At 40.1% G+C, this 18941-nt stretch overlaps 1 protein-coding gene across 1 annotated transcript in view; it reads left to right on the forward strand.

Moving 5' to 3' along the window:
* Window positions 1-717: 717 nt before the first annotated feature.
* MID1 (midline 1) overlaps window positions 718-18941 on the forward strand; it is a 324586-nt gene continuing 306362 nt past the window's right edge. Inside the window, exon 1 of the mRNA XM_033115987.1 lies at window positions 718-820. The gene's annotated coding sequence lies outside the window, so the exon portion shown is untranslated. The remainder of the gene's footprint in view (window positions 821-18941) is intronic.

Genomic DNA, 18941 nt, shown 5'->3' on the forward strand with positions numbered 1-18941 from the left:
GGTTATTACAGGGAATAAATAGATGCCATTATGTGTCATTTTGCCCATCAAAGAATGCAGTAGCAATTACTACATTATAAAGGGAGTAGACTCAAAATGATCACATTGCATTATCTACTAAAGGCCTGGGAAAGTTGAATAACTATTACTTACTATGCTCAAATAAAGCATTTGAGCCTTATTGATAGAGGTTTGTTCACATTCTCTTCCTGTCACATGTTCTATTCACTTCTTTGAAAATAATTTCAAGATAAGTTACCCTGGTTTTAAAAACATAAAAGACAAATGATAATATCCTATACTTTGGTTTTTCTCCCTACAATGCCTCCAGATAATGTAAGGTTGGTCACAGCTCATGATATAAAATACTAGCTGTTGACTCACAGTTACACTAGAAGGGCCAATTTTACAGACTGCCAGGATAAAGATGATTTTAATTAAATCGCACAAATCCCTTTGTACTGCAACCAAACCCTACACTGGCTGACTGACTCTGAGCCAGTCTGGCTTGTGTAGAGTTAACCAGGTTACAGGATTCCTAGTTAAGTTCTTTCACCAGGAATGCAATTCATGTTTACCTATATAAGGAAACCTGTTCGGCTGACCTGAGTTTGGCGGATTTTTGCGCTGACTGGGAGGCGTGTAAGCACACAGCCTGAGAGGGGGAGTGATTCGGAGCTGGACAGAGCAAGCTTCCTGAACGCTCCAGCCATCCAGCTGATCCCAGGCAGCCTGCTTGGAGGACCTACAGGTTTGCCTCTTCCAGATCCAGATCACAGCTGAGGAACAAAACCCCGTCCTGGGAAAAATGGGGAAGCCGGTGAGTCTTACCGATCTCTTTCTGCTTGCTTCTGCTAAGTGGCAGCCTCACTGCTCACACCCAGGAGGCAGAGGGAGAGGCTTAGCTCAGCCTCTCACCCCACAGCTCCTTCCTGAGCAAACACAATGCTTCGCAGATACTTCCAGACAACTTTCCTGCCTGTTTTGTACACCCAAAGTCCACAGAGGCAAGGATTTTAGCACTTTACACATTCCAGAGGCTGTTTTTACTAGCGAAGAGTTTCTAGACCATCACGATGAGCAAACTTTCTCATGTTTGTTGCACTCTAAAACCCTGGAAATGAGCCTTGGGGTGCTTTGCGAGAAGGCTGAGTCCCCGAGGAAGTAATAGTAAATCTAAGTGGGGTTCTTACAACCACAGGCAGTGTGATATTCTGCAGAAGTGCAATTTGTCACGAAAAAGGCAGTCTGAAGGTATCATTTTTCATTCATGCAGCAGCAAAATCTTTGCATCCTGCACATGGAATAAAGGACAACTTCTGAGACACTGAGGAAAGAAAGAAGCCAAGCTGGGCTCTTTGTTCTAGACAATGTAAAGACGCTCGGGCTTGCATTTTGACAAGTCGCGCATGTCTATTTATACATAAGGCGAGAACGATGAATAAAGGCTGTATGTCAAAGGCGCTGCGGTCGATTGAGTTAAAGTTTGGCTATATCCTATATGTATACAAAGATCTCAATCTGAATGTAATTAAACATGGACATGTGCAAGGGTTTCACAGACCTGCAGGGGCATTTTCGTTCTAGTTGGGACAATTGAGAAAGAAGGCAAAACTATCCCAACTGAGTTTTGGGGCACAGGTAAAACTTTTGAAGAAAGTCGATTTCTTTCTATATATATAGCAGAGCTGTCAAAAGTGATTTGGAATCAGGTACATTTTTATTTTTTTTTCATTTTTATTTTTTCATGCCAAAGTGGTTTCTTCATTGAGTTAGCTTGGATAAATGTTTTGAAAATTTGACTGCTCATGTGTCAAAGAAAGATTGTCATTTTCTGCCCAACACAGGGACTTCGTCCTAGAAGTTTAGGAAGCAGCATTGTGCTACTGACTGCAGCCAGTGGCACGAGCACCCGATTTTGAATTTCTCCTATTAAGAAATTAATTTCTTAAGTTAATTTCAAGAAAAGTACTCAGCGCAAACAAGCAGATTTGAGAGAATGGCCCCTTTTTTAAAAAAAAATTGCAAGTCATAGTCCAATCCCTAGTGAGGCTACTGATTGAATAGAGGGAACGGCAAGTGCTTCTTCATAAAAACAAAAGCTACGGCCAGTTTTATTCGGGGCCCTTGACTTGAAAAACCTTAACTCTTCATAGTGACACAGTTTAAATGAAACCTGCTCACCTCTATGAGATTGAAACCTAGAAAAGCAGTGTGTGTGATACAGTAGACGTTTTAGGAAATAAAATTCTTCATAGCACAAGCAGCAGAACTGCAGAGACTATTGCAAATGTTTTAAAGCTTGTTAGCTCCTAGGTGCTGCTCAGAAAAACAGGAGTCTTGATATTGTGTTGCTTTCAGTGGGAATCAGTAACCCAGGAGACACAAAACACTATTTTAAAATATACGGTTAATAACAGATGTTTCTACCGGGTTGTCTCACCCTGCCGATGAGATGGCCTCAAGCCAAATCAACCAGCACGTCCGCCGTTTTTCCTGTGAGTTGATATGTACACAGTTATTATATACTAATTACATCAACAGCCAAGGGACTATATAACCAGAAAGATAGATAAGTCTCCTGGGGTGGGGAAGGCCGAGGCTAAGCATAGGGTTTTTGAATCTCATGTTTAGAGTTCTCCTTGCCAGGGGCATATGAATTATTGTACATGACTGGGAGTCCCAGCTCCAGAATCCACTTATCCTCGGTTCCTCATCGGCTCATTTGGGGGCAATAATGGTGATTATTGTATTTAACACTTTGGCGTTCATAGCATTCCAGGAGGATTTCTTCTTGATGATTAAAGTTATTTCAGGGTCCGAGCTAATCTGCAATGAAAGATACTTAGGACATGGTGGTGTTGCATTAAGCCTTTTGAGTCACTGGTGCTGTGTGCTCCGGTGGAGGGTTAACCATTCCGCAGCTGCTTAGACCTGTGAGATGGTGAAAGAGTGTCCTGGTTAAAGGAGATTGGAAAGTAGGGGGGGAGGGCGGGGGAGAAGGGGAGAACAACAAAGAAACACCAGTCTTCTCGGAGCCTTAATATGTTCATCTGCTAATATGTGTTGTGATTCCCCACCAAAGTGTAGCATGTGAAGAATGGTTTGCTGCAAACTCACCTGACAGCCAGTCATCCTGAGGAAAATTCTTGAAGACAAAGCCTCCCAATGGGTGGGCCACAGAGCACTGGTCGATGATGAGTGGGTTACAGACATACCCAGAGGTTGAGTCCTCTTGGCATCTGGGCCATCAGACTCTGCTTGGGCTGGCGGTATCCCCCAGAAGGTGATCTCTGGACCACACAGCTTCCTCAGTTTGCCCCACTATATCGTATAGATAGGATCAACTTCTCTATCTGTCAGGATGCGTGAAAGCTAGCACACTGTGACCATCCAGGCCCAGAGTGTAGATCGTGCAAGTCAAAATTCTGCTACGCTGGGGGTCACTGTGAAGAAAAATATACTAATATTTATTGTCTTTCATGCTATGGTGGGATGTCAAGGCCCTCTATATGTCATCCAGTTTGCCCTTTTTATTTAAAGAGGGGTGTGTGTTGTCCTGTTCTTAAAGATCTGAAAAGCTAATAGTGAAGTGTTTTTTTATAAGATCCTTTCTAATATTTAGTTATCGTTTATACTTCCCTTTCTCAAACTGCTATCAGGGTGTGTTTGTCTGGGATTCTCCCACCACCAGTGTGGCCTCGTCCAGAGGCAATGACATAAAAGAACCTGCTTTCCAAAGTTATTTATTAAGTGTAAATTCTTTCCTTGGACACTGTACCAAATTTGTATACAGCATTCCTGTTCCTGGTGAACTTTCTCTGGCTTTCTCTGCCTACCATTTGACATCAATTACCTTTTCAAAAACATTTTGTATTATTAATTCCTGTTACATTCATTCAGCAAATATTTATTGAGTGCCTTTTGAAGTCCTATGCTAAGTACTCTGGAGGAAAAGCGGGTATATAGGAGACAGATGAATTTAAACCAAATAGTCGTGCAACTGATAGCATTTCTGCAAAAAGAAATCTCATTACCTGAATGTGTGCAGCATATGAAGCATAATGTCCTACAAACTTTTTCGACTACTCACTTTTTGGCTGGTCATGCTGAGGGACATTCTTTAAATCAGACCTTCCCCAATGATGGGCACAAAGCAGGTAACACACAGGTCATGATGTTCGTGCTTTCAGTGACCAGAGGGTTTCCATGTCAGGTAGAGGCCAATGAACTCCATATGCTTAGAGAAGAAAGACACCACCTTGCTCCCTGCAGATTATCTATAATGACAGAGGTCTGGATGATGCCTCTTTATATTTTGTTAATGTAATTTTCAAGTCCACATTTTCTTGGGTTGTCAGGAGTTCGTAGGGTAGCACATGAAGAAGAGATATTTCCAGAGTACCGGGTAACTTGAGAGCTTTTATACTCACTTTTAATCACTGGAAATTATTAAGGTACAAGTTCCAGTGACAATTCTTATGAAGCAGACAAGCAAAGCTGCTGTCACTTCTAAGGTTATATATGTAAGGCTTAGAATTAGGGATGGTGAATTAATAACTGGTGTGCACCAGTAGGATTTTCCAAGTGTCTAGGGCATTGGAAAAACCAATTTAAACTATATTTATATTTGAAGAAAGGTTAGCTGGCGAGGTCACAGACAGGACTAGAACTTCTAGTTAAATGTAAAAGTACATTTCCATTTTTTAATTAATTGCTTGCAATCACATATAAGGGAATCTTCTGTGGGTGAACCTTTCAAAGAAATTGAGTTACTTTATACAATATTAGCAAAGGTTGAGCCAACTTTATTTTTTATTTAAAAGGAAAATATAAATGGATAGCAATGCTTTGTGGGATATGGTATTTTCAGATATGCTTGGTACTTAATAGCTGGATCTGCATAAAGAATGTCTCTAAACTATAGGTACTCATATGCTCACACTCACTCGTGAGTTGCTCTTCACTTGTCTAAACTTGAGACAGAAATGAAATTAAGCAGAACCTCCTCAATTTGACAGTTTGAGTTTTAACACGTGACAGAATTGGAATTTTCGCCAAAGAGCTTGGGCCAGGAAATGCTGCATTATTTATAGGTATTGTTCTGCAAAAGAGGCCTTGGTTAGTTAAACCCAAATTATTTTCCCCCCTGAGTATCTAATTGTGCAGTTATTTAGATCTGTACTGACACACTCATCATGTATTGCCTTGGGGAACAAAACAGTGTATAAACTAGTAGAGAACGGATAACAAGTTTATTCGAACTGATATACTTGGCTAAAAGTTAAGAAACAAAAGAATAGCGGTATTTCCCAAGTTTCTTCCAAAGCAGTGGACAGTGGGTTTAGCCGAGTCATCTTAAACTTCTCTGGTATTCAATTTCCTCATCTATCAGTAGAGACATAAATACACAATTCATGGAACAGTTATGAGTACGGAAGATGATTATGTCTGTGAAAGCACCTAGCACAATGCTAGGCATGATGTTAATTAATAAGTATTAGCTGGATCTGAAATGGGTATGAGAGGGTTAGGCATCTTGAACAAACAAGGGGTTGAAGGAGTAATAGACACACACCGGTGGCCCGTATGAAATTTTGCCCACTCGGTGATTTAAAATTTGCTTTTCAATGAAGTATGATATACTTTCTAATGTCTTTTATCAGGTCCTCTTTGCTTATTTTTGTTACCTGTTTGTCCCCTATGGGGCTTTGTGTTTGAGACCCTTGTTCTAAAGTTTCCTTCCTTCTGTAACAATCTATGTTATCTCAAATTTCCATTTCCCCCTTTTAAGGTATTTTCCCAAAACAAATATATTTTGTAAACAAAACAAGAAATACTCACTTTGTACTTATTAATTTAACAACTTGAAAGCTTTTCCAACAGCAGCAGTGGGAGGGACTGGGCTGGTTACCGCATTTATTGATAAAAGCCACTTGTTTTATTCACAAGTGGAACATCTTTCTGGCTTCAGTTCACAGCAGTTGTTTTCCAGGATTCTTAAGGATGGACCTCTCTAAGGACGTTATGCCCCCAAGGTTACCCTCAGATCCCATTCTCTTTCTCCCACTCCCCACCTACCAACATCGTACCCCAGTGGAATGTAACATTTAATCTGATGTGGTTCCTATGATGTGGAGAGAATATGTGCCACGGGCTGATGTGCCCTGACAAGAAAGAGTTCTCTCCTGGCTAAGGAAAGTGGGAAGCATGTGGTGTTGGTGTGATGAAGGAGCAGGGCACCTGTCTTAGCTTGGGCTTCTGTAACGAAATGCCATAGACTGAGTGGCTTAAATACAAGACACTCATTTTTCACAGTTCTGGAAGCCAGGAAGTCCAAGATCGAGGTATGGACAGATTCAGTGTCTGATGAGGGCTCTCTGCCAGCCTTACAGTTAGCCATCTTCTCACTGTGTCCTCACATGGTAGAGAGAGAGCAATCTCTCTCTTCCTCTTCTTATAAAGGCACTAATCCCATCATGGCGGCCACACCCTCATGACCTCATCTAACCTTAATCACCTCCCACAGGCCCCACCTCCAAATACCTTCCCACTGAGGGTTAGGGCTTTAACATATGAAATCGGGGGATGGGGAACACAGTTCAGTCCATAGTAATGGCTTGATTGAAATGTAGATAATAAAGTGACTATTTCTGACTTCCTCTCATTGAACTTGAGATATCCATTGTTAGATACAACACTAAGGAAGAAAAACAATACTTCTAATTAGACTAGGACGCAATGTTTTCGTAGCATTTATGTATTTTATACAACATTTATTGAAAGAATTCTTTTAGGCTTCTTGAGGCCAATTTTTTAAAAATCATTTATTCCTCCTGTGCATACATCAAATTGGAAAATAGAGGTAAGATAAACTTTTTAAGATTAGAGTTGTCATGTGTGTGTGCTTTCCCACACCATGCCATCATGGTTTGTGCCAAAATACAGCATTTCTTTTAAAAGAGCTGCTATACTGTATCTGAATTTCTACTGAAAGGTAATAACCGGAACGATATTCCGTTCTGAAATGGCCCTATCTGGGAATGCAATTGTCCATTTGTACCCCCAGGAATATCCACCAACTTACGACACTTTTCAGTGAGGTAATTCCTGAACCCTTCTAACGTGTGTCCGCAAATGCTTTAAGAACCACACACATGGTGGGTTCCATAGATCTCCTGGGTATCTCTCCAGACAACTTTCTCCCAGTGCTGCCTGAGCCCTGAGAGGATCTCTCCGTAGCCTGAGGGAAACTCTTATTCCTTTCCATTTCTTTGAGAGGCTTTGCCAGTGCTTGTGACTTTTTCCGAGTGGGTAGGGCTTGTTTCAAATAATGCCTAGAACTCAACAGAAGTGACAACAATATATACTTCTATGACTGAAAAGGGTGGGTGGGAAATGACAATTATGTCATGATTGCAGCCTGAGATGTCCCCTGAGAACTCAGGAAATAAGAGTGTATCTCCCCCATCCCACACGATGCCTAAAATCTCAGCACTAGAGAATGATTTCATTGTCTTTGAAAGCATGAAGAGTGTTGTAGTAGAAGCTGTGGCTCTAGAGAGAGCAACATCTGTAGTAGCCATATTGACTGCTTTGGCATGGATTTCTTTCCAATTAAAACTATGTAAGGGAACAAGATCCATGAAGATGGGACAAGCAATTGGATGGGGATGAGGATACAGGAATGGAGAGATGGCAGAAAGAGAGAAAACCAAAAAGGAGCAGCTCATCATTCATTCAACAATATTTATCAAATTCCTGCTCTGAACCAGGCATCACCCTACATGCCAAAGCTGAAGTGGAGCCTGCACTCAAGTACTTAATCGTCTAGTTTAGGAGGCAAACATTGATGAAATATCATGCAAACAAGGTTGAAGGTGAGCCTGGCATGAAAACTATACAGTTTCATCATGGCTCGATGTTGCCATGAGGTTGTACTGGGAGGATTTAGCTAATAGGGAGGGAAGTCAGAGAAAGCTTCCCTAAGAAAGGGATGCTTAAACTGAAAGCTAGGAGGAAAGAGTGTGTGTGGAGGGGTAGGAAATGGCCAGACTGTATCAGGGAGTTGTCAACAAGGGATGACATTTTTCTTTTGGAAAAGCCACACTGAGAGAGCAACCTGGAGAATAGATCAGAGGGGCATTGGAGTGAATGTGGGTGAACCAGACAGGAGCCTGGGAGAGGGTTCCAGGGAAAGATGGTGTCTCCTTGTACTGATATCATTGTGGTAGAGATGAAGAGAAGGGGGTGAATTTCAGTTATATTTCAGAGGTGAAATAGACAAGAGTGGGACATAAGCAGTGGTGAGGGACCAGGAAGTGTCAAAGCAATCTCCCAGGAATTTGGTTCACCTAACTGGGGGGATAATAATGCCATTAATGATGTAGGGAATAATGAAAGTTGACCTGGTTTAGGGGTAGGAGAGGAATTCTTTGTAGCTGATGGAGTGGAGAATGCACGAGCTTTGGGACTGAAAGACTTGGTGTGAGTTCAAGTCTTAGCTCATTCATTTACTAGCTGTGTGATGCTAAGTTTCTCTGAGTCTCAGTTTTCCCATCTTTAAACAGGAGACCATAAACATCCACCTCACAGGGTTTTTCAGACAATCAAAAGAACACAAGTTACTATTATCAGTCCACAAATTCACCAGTAGTGAAGCCTAGGAAAAGAATAGCTATTTTCAATAACTTCCTGGGGGGTGGGGTGGTACGTAAGAGTCTTGACAGCTGCTATCTCCACACTCTGTAAGTTTACCTAAGTGGAGTTTTCTCCGTGTTGATAATGTGCAGGGCAGCTATTAACTTCAGTTGTCTGGTGAATTCCTTCTATTTCATTCCAACCACCTCTCCTCCTCTTCCCCAACCTGGATTAAGGAGTCCCATATATGAATAAGCTACATTGCTTTCCTCAGCTGAGATCCCTTATCACTTGTAAAAGGACTATAGGATTTAGGAAAATGTAACCTGAGAGTTTGCACTAACAGATGAGCACACTTGATTAACTTCACACTCCCTGTAGGCTTTGGGCGAAGGTTTTACCGTTCTGTTTTTCTAGCATTGATTTAGCAAGAGCGTTTTATATGATGCATGATTCCACTGCCCTTGAGTGACCTCAGCAAATTCCTTTCTGGCTTCCAAATATTCTCTCACTAAAGGGAGACATTTGGCAGTGAAAGCTGCAGCCACAGGGTTAGGAAAACCTTGGAATAAGCAGGTGAAGAAAAGGAGGGGCTTAAACCCTATGGAATCCAGGTATTAGCTTCCCTCTCTGCAGGTGTTCTGGCATGGTAGGATCCAGGTCACTACCAAAATTCTCCTTATTCCATTTCTTTCCCTTTGTTCTTGACACACACTATTAAGTCTATTTTAGAGCCATACTTATCTCTCACTGAATTATCAAGAAGATTAAGTTTCCCATCAAAACCCCATTCAGTTATTTTTCCACACAAGAAACACTTCTCATATAGGAAAACATGTGGGAGAGAGTGGGAGGCATTCCATTTTGTCATGTCACTTGTGTAATGTTTGGGTGAACTTTCAGATAACTAGACTGTACTTGGTTCTCCATCTGGATATTTGAGATTTTACTGTATATACCCAGACTGAGATTTGGGTATGTGGGAGGAGTGGAGAAGGAAGCAGGAATGGAAGCTGTTATCTGAAATAGAAGTCTAGGCAGTTTTTTAAGAGCTTCCTCTTTCCACTACCTTCCCCTATCTTCATAATCTTTTTCTCTACATGGACTATTTTGGTGCAAATGCATTTCAAGATATAAGGGCAGTTTAAAAAGGCAATTCTAAATCTGAATTGTATCTCCCAGGGAAGCTGCCACTTCACTTCATAAAGATCCATTTGGCTTTAGTTTTGCTAAGTTCAAAGTAGGAGCATTCCATAGAAACTTGCAGTTAGCACGTGCAATACCGAGTTTCCCTGAAAATAAGACCTAGCCGGACCATCAGCTCTAAAGCATCTTTTGGAGCAAACATTAATATAAGACCCGGTCTTATTTTACTATAAGACCTGGTATAATATATAATATAATATAATATAATATAATATAATATAATATAATATAATATAATATAATATATAATGTAATATGATATAATACCCGGTCTTATTTTGCTATAAGACCGGATCTAATATAATATAATATAGTATAATATAGTATAATATAAAATACCTGGTCTTATTTTACTATAAGACTGGGTCTTTATAACATAATATAATCCCCGGTATTATATTAACTTTTGCTCCAAAAGACGCTTTAGAGCTGATGGTCTGGCTAGGTCTATTTTCAGAGAAACACGGTAGTAGTTGCCCCAAGTCTGGATGTTTTAGGACTCACGGTGCAAGAGAAGGAAGCCAAAGCTAGACAGTGTCATACTAGAGAAAGAGGTCACTTTGCCCATGAATGTGGTTACCTGCCAATAAATCATTTGTCGATAGTTCACAGATAATGAAGGAACCTGTTAGAATGATCCAGAGTGAAGGTCGCAGCAAAGAGAAAACACATCAAACATTACAATGAATGAAAAATGCTGAGGACTTCTCTTTCCAGGCTGCCAAATAAAGCTCTTGCAAAGATAAAGATGTGAGCTTCACACACCATCAGGCATTCTGGTTTGTTTATCCTGCTCAGAAAGACTGAAATTAGGAAGGCCTCTGCCAACAGATTGTAGGTCATAAATTAGTTAACAAAATATGTCCTGTGTTATCTCTGATACAGCCTATTTTATATATACTTGTCCATTTGATTTACTTGTTTCTCTGCTTACTCAAGGCTGTATTTTGGTAGCGTAAGTCGATATATGAGTTTTAGATTATACAAAAGTTTATTTATAAATGACCTGCCTTCTGTGGGGAAAATAACCATGGTGTGTGTGTGTGTGTGTGTATGTGTGTGTGTCTTATATATAATTTATTGCTGTTGATCAGGAATTTCAAAGTTAACTTTATCTCAATATATAATACTAGTGATTCCAGTGAAACATATATATTGTTATATGACAAAATATATTTATTTTTATCATAAAATTAATTTTCATTGCTGCTTCCTAGACCTTTTCAGGGCTTATAGTTCTGGTAAAATATTTCCATGTATAAGTATTAGTACACCCAGTTCTTGTTTCTCTACTAGCGTCACTATTGATGAGAAAGCAACACTGTACGTATCTATGTACATGTGTATTACATATATGCAAATGTATGTGTCCATTTGAAATTTTCTCTGTATTTCAGAGGGTAAACTATTACTGATTTTTTTTCAAGTTCAGATGAAAGATATAAGAAAAGATAATGTCACAATATTTTAAGACCAAGTATAGTGATTCAGAAGAAAAGTGGAAGTCCAAATAGGTCAGGGAGAAAGGAAAAGAAAAAAGGAGAAAAGGGGGAGAAAGAGAAAAGTAGGAAATGTTAGAGGAGGGGAGATCCCAAAGCAACAAAAATCTGCTCTCCCATCCCCAGCCAAGCCCACATTCCACATATAAACAAAAGCCCATCAGACAAACAGGTGGAGAAATAAGGGATCAAGAAAAGAAGGGGCAAGCCACATATTGCTAGAAAATACTATATATATATATATGGAGCGAGAGAGAGCGAGAGCGAGAGCGAGAGCGAGAGAGAGAGAGAGAGAGGAGAAAGGGTGAGAATGAAACCAGGGGAAATACTTGCAAAGTTAAAGCAAACGAGCAAAAAATGGAAATACAGAAGAAAGAACTGAGGAGGTAACATTAAAAAATTAAAAAATATGAAATGAGACCAAAATGGTCATTGTGGCTGAGTTGGCGGATGGCTGAGAAGACATTACTCTCTACGTGTCTTGACCAAAGGAGGATTAGACAGCACAGAAATGAAGGTGGACAAGTGGAAGACTGAAAGAAGGGAGTAAGAGTAAGGGCGAAGGGGCCACTGTTAGCCCACCTGAGAAGACAGCCAACCGAGCAGTAGGTCCCAGAGAATGACTGTATAATAATGTTCTGGTGGGCTTCGTCCCAGCGAAACTGACCCCTGAGGTTGGCAGAGCCTGTCTGATCTGTAATTAGTTCTATTCTGCGATACTAGTGTGAATACTATTTGCTTTGTAAATGTCCCTACTCCAAAAGGCTTGTGTAGCAGAAATGGTGGGCTTCTACACTGTGAGGCGCCCCAGAGGAGGTTGGCTATTCCTGATTTAATAAATGATTATTCTAGGGCAGTGACCGATAGCTCGGTGGCCTAAAGAGTTAATCCTCCAAATGCCTTCCATACTCCCAGGAGTGATTTATTTGGCCAGCAGTACCTGCCTTAATATTTACTAAACGCTTAGACTTTCTGAAGAGGAGAGGGGCGGGAAGAGGTGGTCGTATATGAATCCATTTCCACTGTCAAGCTTTACTCAAGTGCCCAGTGCTTGACTCTGTAATTGCCAGGCTTGGAGCCTGCCCGCAAAATTCCAAATCCAGTCTCTTGTGGGTTTGGACTTGCTCATTTATTTTTACTGTGATTTTGCTCATAATAACTTATGTTTGAAATTCAGCAACCCGAGGAATTGTTTTTATGGCAAGTTAGAATCTTACAGTCAATCACACGTTTCAAGGCCCATTTCAGGAAACAAGTTTGACGCAGCATGTTAACAGTGAATTATTAATTCTTACTGCAGCAGGCAATGAGGCTGAGAGTGGTCGGGGAATGCTCACCACTTGTTGACGCAAAGTTACGCAGCTGCATTTAAAACTCCAGTGAGCAGTTCTGAAGATGGCAAACTTTACTTTGATACGGTGCCATAGCACCTCCATTAGTGCCTTGGTTAGAATGCAAACATCTGCTTGCTTTTATTGCCCATGTGTTATTTAAAATGGTCTGTTTCTTTATGACGTAAATCACTGGAATCAACTGACTATTTTTAAAGACTCTTTTAGTATTTCCCTGAAACGATCACTCTTCCCAAATGTTTAATAGATAATTGGCCCATTAGGTACACAAAAATTATAAAGATCATATCTTTTTTGTGACCTTTTTCAAGGGTGGCATTATGACTAAAGTACCCTGGCCTGCCGCAGAATTTGTTGTCTTTTGTGGCTCCATGTTAGCACATTAAGTCAAAAGAGACCTCATATTTCCAGTTACTAAATATGGGACAGTTGACCTGCTGGTTTTTGCTCACTGACCATAGCTTTGTGGATTTGCCTAGTTTGCCCTGCAAGGGTTCGCTATGCCCTTCCCGGCATATTTATATAACCCTGGCAAGTGCAATCTATTTCTCCTCCATGCAGATAAGCTCAGAGCAGCAAGGATCATCACTTTAATTCCAATGCATTGGCTGTATTCCAGAGCCCCTCAATGGGCAATTTTATCTTACTTTTATGGCTGTTAAGTGTTTGAGGCCAATGGGACTGCTCAAGAAAATGAGAGCCATGAAACAAAGGCTCTACCTATGGGAAAAACAAAAACCATCAGGTATGATCCCAGATATGAGAAAAGATTGGCAAAAGGTATAATGAATAGTAAAATGGTTTGTCTTAACCCACTGATTAGAAAGGCTTGGGAAGACATACCTACACGTACAGCATCCTTTGACTTGCAGAATGTTATAAAATAGACCATCTGGAAGAGTACTCTCATGGTATTCCATAAAATATGGCTCTTACTCAGATCCTAGGATTGCATGGAGGCAGGAAGCTTCCATGGAATTGCCAAGGGAAGAATATTGGAAGATGATAATTTGAGGATTATGAGAGTTCCTGAAATTTGCCAAAGAATTGAGACAAAGATTAATTGGGAACTCCTAGAGACGAGACAGAACAAATGTGGAAATGTTAGGTTATAGTGATTTCTTTCCACATAACATCTATTTGTTTCTTACTCTCTCTGGGTTCCAAATATTGAATTTATGAAAATGGAAGGAAGGAAATGAGTGTATACCAAAAGAAAGCAATTAGGGATGGGGAAAAGCACACCAACTACCTCATGACTGGGAAGAGAAAAAGAATGGGATGGAGAAATTTGAGGCCGTTGCATGGAGTAAATGTAACAACCACAATGTAATGTTTAAGAAAAAGAATATAACATTCTATAAGTCACAAATGGAGGGATGTGAGTAAAGGAGATAATTACAGTTCAAATTAATTTCATTTAGTTAGTTGAGAAGACTAGATGAGTGGTCTTGGAACTAACTTTTGCAGTATTTCTAAGTCTCTCTCTCTGTCTCTCTGTCTCTCTCTGTCTCTCTCTCTCTCACACACACACACACACATGCACATACACACACCCACAAACACACAGATGCTCATATGATGCAAATTATTTCCCCATAAATAAACCAAAATAAAACTAATATATATGTGTTGCTTCCCATCCCACCTAAAGAAAAAAAGATGTAGAAAAGAACTCAACTTTGTTTTCACAACCCTCAGTTTTCCACAGCCATCACGAGGTGTTTAATGCCCTGTGAGGAGGTGCAGAATGGCATAGACGTTAGGAAAACAAACTTTCGAGCCATGCGGACCTGAATTATCATTCCTGCCACGCTACTTGCTATCTGGACTTCCTGCTCTTAACACTTAACTCCCTAACCTTGGTTTCTTTTACCACCTGCCTGCCTGGGTCATTTGCTAAAAGTAGATTAGAAGATGTATGTGCAGTATTCTGCAAAGAGTAAGTGCTCAATAAATGCTGGCTGCTATCATCCCTACTAAGTTCCTTGAGAGTGATGGCCCAATATTTGATCACTATGTGAGCTATGGAACTGTTCCTCTGAAGGACAAATAATACAAAACACACTGCCTCTGGGGAGAGGGTACCCACTGAAAAGCTTTTGAATGTGTTGGTTAATATTGCTTTTACTCCAAATCACTCAGAATTGTTTAGACTTCCTTCAGAGGTCTGTGGACTTAGACAAGACTTAGGATCTCTTTGTTAATATAGCTAAGGAAAAGGATTGATAGCATGTCGAGACAGTGACCTGCCAGAGTTGAAGTTGGACATTCATTCTCTATCACCCTGTCCATTCAATTCACAATGGACTGCTTTATACCTTTAAAGAATCTTTCTGAGACTCGATCGGCCTAAAGCTTCGCATGTAAAACATTACTCAAATAAATTTGCACTAATGGTACTAAAATACTCAGTGATTGCAAGCAACCGTTGTAACGTATGTTGGCTCAAAACTAGCTTTTAAGAATTTTGCCTGGAGACAAATTCTCTGTGAAATGCTTGAACAAATTAAATACAAAGTTGAAATTTGTTTGGAAGATGATGTTTTACCCAGACTGGTTTTGTATTTCCTCTTGGATCAGAAACACATTAGTCCTTTTAAAAATATACATGTCCTGAAGACACATTTCAAGAGGGCAGAAACCCTAATCAACAACAAAATTCTATTTTTATAAATATGCAAAAATGGCAGTGATATTGAATGAAAGAAATTAATATCCATCACCATTTCCTTTTCCTGTCACTATCAAGGAAATTGTTCTTTTGATGGAAAAGAAAACCACGTTGAAGCCATCCTGAGATTAGTAATAATTGTAGGAGTTTTCCAAAGTTCTTCATTGCTGAAGTCTACTTACCATAAACATTTAATTTTACTTTTCCTCCACTTAGATTCTGAGGCACAGATGAAGGATGTATTTGCTTGTTTTCCTGAAAGGTAGATGACAAAATTGTATCCCTCTGTAGTGTTTTATAACAAAGACCTCTGAGGAAAACACTTAGGGTTTCCTGACCTTTCAAATGAGCTGTACGAAAATTCAAGCACACAGATTTTCCTTGCTAAGTTACCCTAGAGCCTTAAGTAAAGACATTGTGTTTTTCCTTCACACACATCGGATCCTTCAAAAGGGCTTATATCATAACACCTTTCTGTGGAAGGGTCGATTACTCTCAGTCTTACAGAATAACCAAGGCAGAAACACCCAAAAGCTCAACACCAAAGGGCTTGAGACAGCCCTACCTTAATGCCAGAATTTGGATCATCTGGTGAGACTGTAATTTGGTTTCTGAACTAGAAAAATCGTGGTAGAAACAGAAGCTGGGCCTGCCAGCTCACCTGGCTGGGTATCCATTGCCTCCTTTCGCCTTTATTGTTCCATGAGGGCCCCTTTTGAAAGACGGTACCTCTGTCACAGTTACCTTTGTTTACCCACAGCCTCCCCAAACATGCTCTCAAGTTTCATTCTGTAGGTAATATTTGTTAAACAACATTCAGAATGGCACATATTAAATTAGTTTTTCCCACATGGACACAGAAATAATGTCCATAGTGAAATTATTTGGAGTCTATGCAGTAGCACCAAAGATGTAGTTTAGTTGGTTCTTATTGTCCAGTTAACAATATTTACAAACCTATTGTGTTCGGGGAAATCTGCTGGATACTTAAGGATAGTCAGAACATTTTCGAGAATTCAGCATCTTGTACAACCTTTAAGTGCCCGGTTTAGTAGAAGACGAAGCAACTATAATATAAAATACAAGCCATTCAGTTGTTCAAGCACCATTTATTAGGCACCTATTTATTGGCCTATGGAGACACATGTCTCCTGCCCTCAAGGAAATTACAGTTTGATAAAGAATTTTAAATAGCTGCTAAGTAGAAGCACAAACTCACCATTTTCGTTAGAAACATGACTTAAATATAGCAAGTGTGAAGGAAGCAAGCTACGATCTGCTGAATGTCAGAAATAACAACTCTGGCTTCTGCTTATATCAACATTGACCTCATAAAGACTGTGTAATTGACAGAAAAGAACTGAAACTGTTTTGTTGGGTTTTTTTAAAAACTTATTTGCAAGCTAGGACTTACATTTCCATTGTCTACTTGAAATAGTTCTGAAGTGGTTGAAGACATTGCTGAAGCTTTAGTGAGCTTCAGAGTCTCCAGACAAGAGCTAGTAAAGAAACAGGTTGCTGGGCCCCACCTGCAAAATCTCTGATTCTCCCGGTCTTGGAGTAGGGCCTGAGAGTCTGCATTTCTAACAAATTTGCAGGTGATGCTGATGCAGTTTGCGGATCCTATGACCCTATTTTGAGTAGAACCTGTTTAAGATATGGACATACTGTTGCAATGCCTCTGAGATTCTGAGGAGTGAAAGATGGTAGGAAATCTGAACTTCTGGTCTTTGCCGGTAGAGTGGGGGAAAAAATTGTCCATTCTAACATAGACATGAAATAGATTCTTCTTTGGACTGTTCAGGACCTCAGAACTTGTCTGGTAAGGCTTTAGATTTGAGGAATTATAACTTATCAAAACTGGTTCAACTCTCTGGTCAGTATAGTCAACTTGTTAACCATGCAGCTGCATCAGCCCCAGGGGCCTGATGAAAAGGATTTGTTCGCTGTAGTCACAGAGCTTTAGAGTTTCTAGTTCCCATATATACCCGAGAGAATTATTGGACATTGTTTGCATGTTCACACTTTGCTGTGCCTGATCAGTTGCCTGTACCATAAGGCAGTTTCCAGTTTTGAGTGGAGACACCGCACAAGACCCCATGGAGGGAGGCTGTGGCAAGGACAGATAGTTGGATGTGAGCTCACAATGTCCCTAAGAGTCAAGTCAATCATATCCTCTCTTCTGTGATGAGAAACACCCTGCCTTTGCCTGCTTCCAGCTGTAATTTTACTAGTGCAGTTTGATAGGATGAGAGCATTAAATGGCGAGGCAGACGAAGTGATTTCTTGTCCTGGCACAGCCCACACTGACCCCTCTGTCACTTGTAATCCTTCGGAGTCAGTTCAGGTCTTTAGTTTGGAGTTCCTGGGTCTATAAAATGAGAATGCGTGATATTTTAATTTTACTTTTACCAGTACAAGTAAAACTGGGGAAATCTCAATAAGCTCTGTAGATTATATCAGTGTCTATATTCTGCTTGTGATATTCTACTACAGTTTTATAAACTGTAACCATAAAGGGAAATTAGGCAAGGGTATAAGGGGTTTCTGTGTGTTATTTCTTATAACTGCATGTGAATCTACAATTATCACCACAGACATTTTGATTAAAAAGGTTTTTTAAGTAATACAGAACTTGATGTTTTATGAGCCACCCCAGTAACCAAAAACTGGTGTTAATATGATTTCAAATGTCGTTATGCTCAGTAGTTTTCCCTCATTATTTATTAGTGCATCTTCTCTTCTACTTTTGTAAACTTTCTGGAAGTAAATTATCAAACATACATGAAAAAATAAAATAAAGTAATATCCTCTATAGCAGCGATCGGCAAACTGGCCCATGGGCCAAATCCAGGTCACCACCTGATTTTGCACAGCCCGGGAGCTAAAGATGACTTTTACATTTTTTAATTTGAAAAAAAATCAAAAGAGTAATAGTTTGTGACAAGTGAAAATGATATGAAATTCAAACTTGTCTCCATAAATAGTTTTATTGGCACATAGCCACACTCATTCATTTATGTATTGTCCATGGCAGCTTTCAGGCTACGACAGTATGGTTGAGTAGTAGTGACAGACTGCCTGACTCATAAAGCCCAAAACATTCGCTATCAGACCCTCTACAGAGAAAGTTTGTCCACCTCTGCACTAGAGGGATAATTGCCCAGGATTTACTAATCTGTGAAGGCTTCCCATTATCACTTGGGTTTCCTAAGGTAACTCTGACAAGAGACATGTGGTTTCCAGGCATTCTCTGATAAAAAAATAAAGAAAACAATGCTAACAGTTCACAACATAAACTCCATAGGAAAATGTCCTAAGTGTCCTGCCTGAGTCAATAACGTGTAGCCTTGGGTTATTTCGTTTGTATGCTCTGCCCTTCTGGAAAAAACATCACAACTTGAGAAATTCAGCCCATAGGATAACAGACATCTGTTTAGGAAGAGAGAGCGCTCAGGGTTTCTTGTGGAGAACAGCAAATAATGTTGTCTCAGAGCAAGGCAGACATGGGTTCAAATTCAAATCACCATTCAGTCATTTACCAGCCATGTTACCCATCTTTCTGGACTC

This window comes from Rhinolophus ferrumequinum, chromosome X (assembly GCF_004115265.2).
Source record: "Rhinolophus ferrumequinum isolate MPI-CBG mRhiFer1 chromosome X, mRhiFer1_v1.p, whole genome shotgun sequence".
NCBI lineage: Eukaryota > Metazoa > Chordata > Mammalia > Chiroptera > Rhinolophidae > Rhinolophus > Rhinolophus ferrumequinum.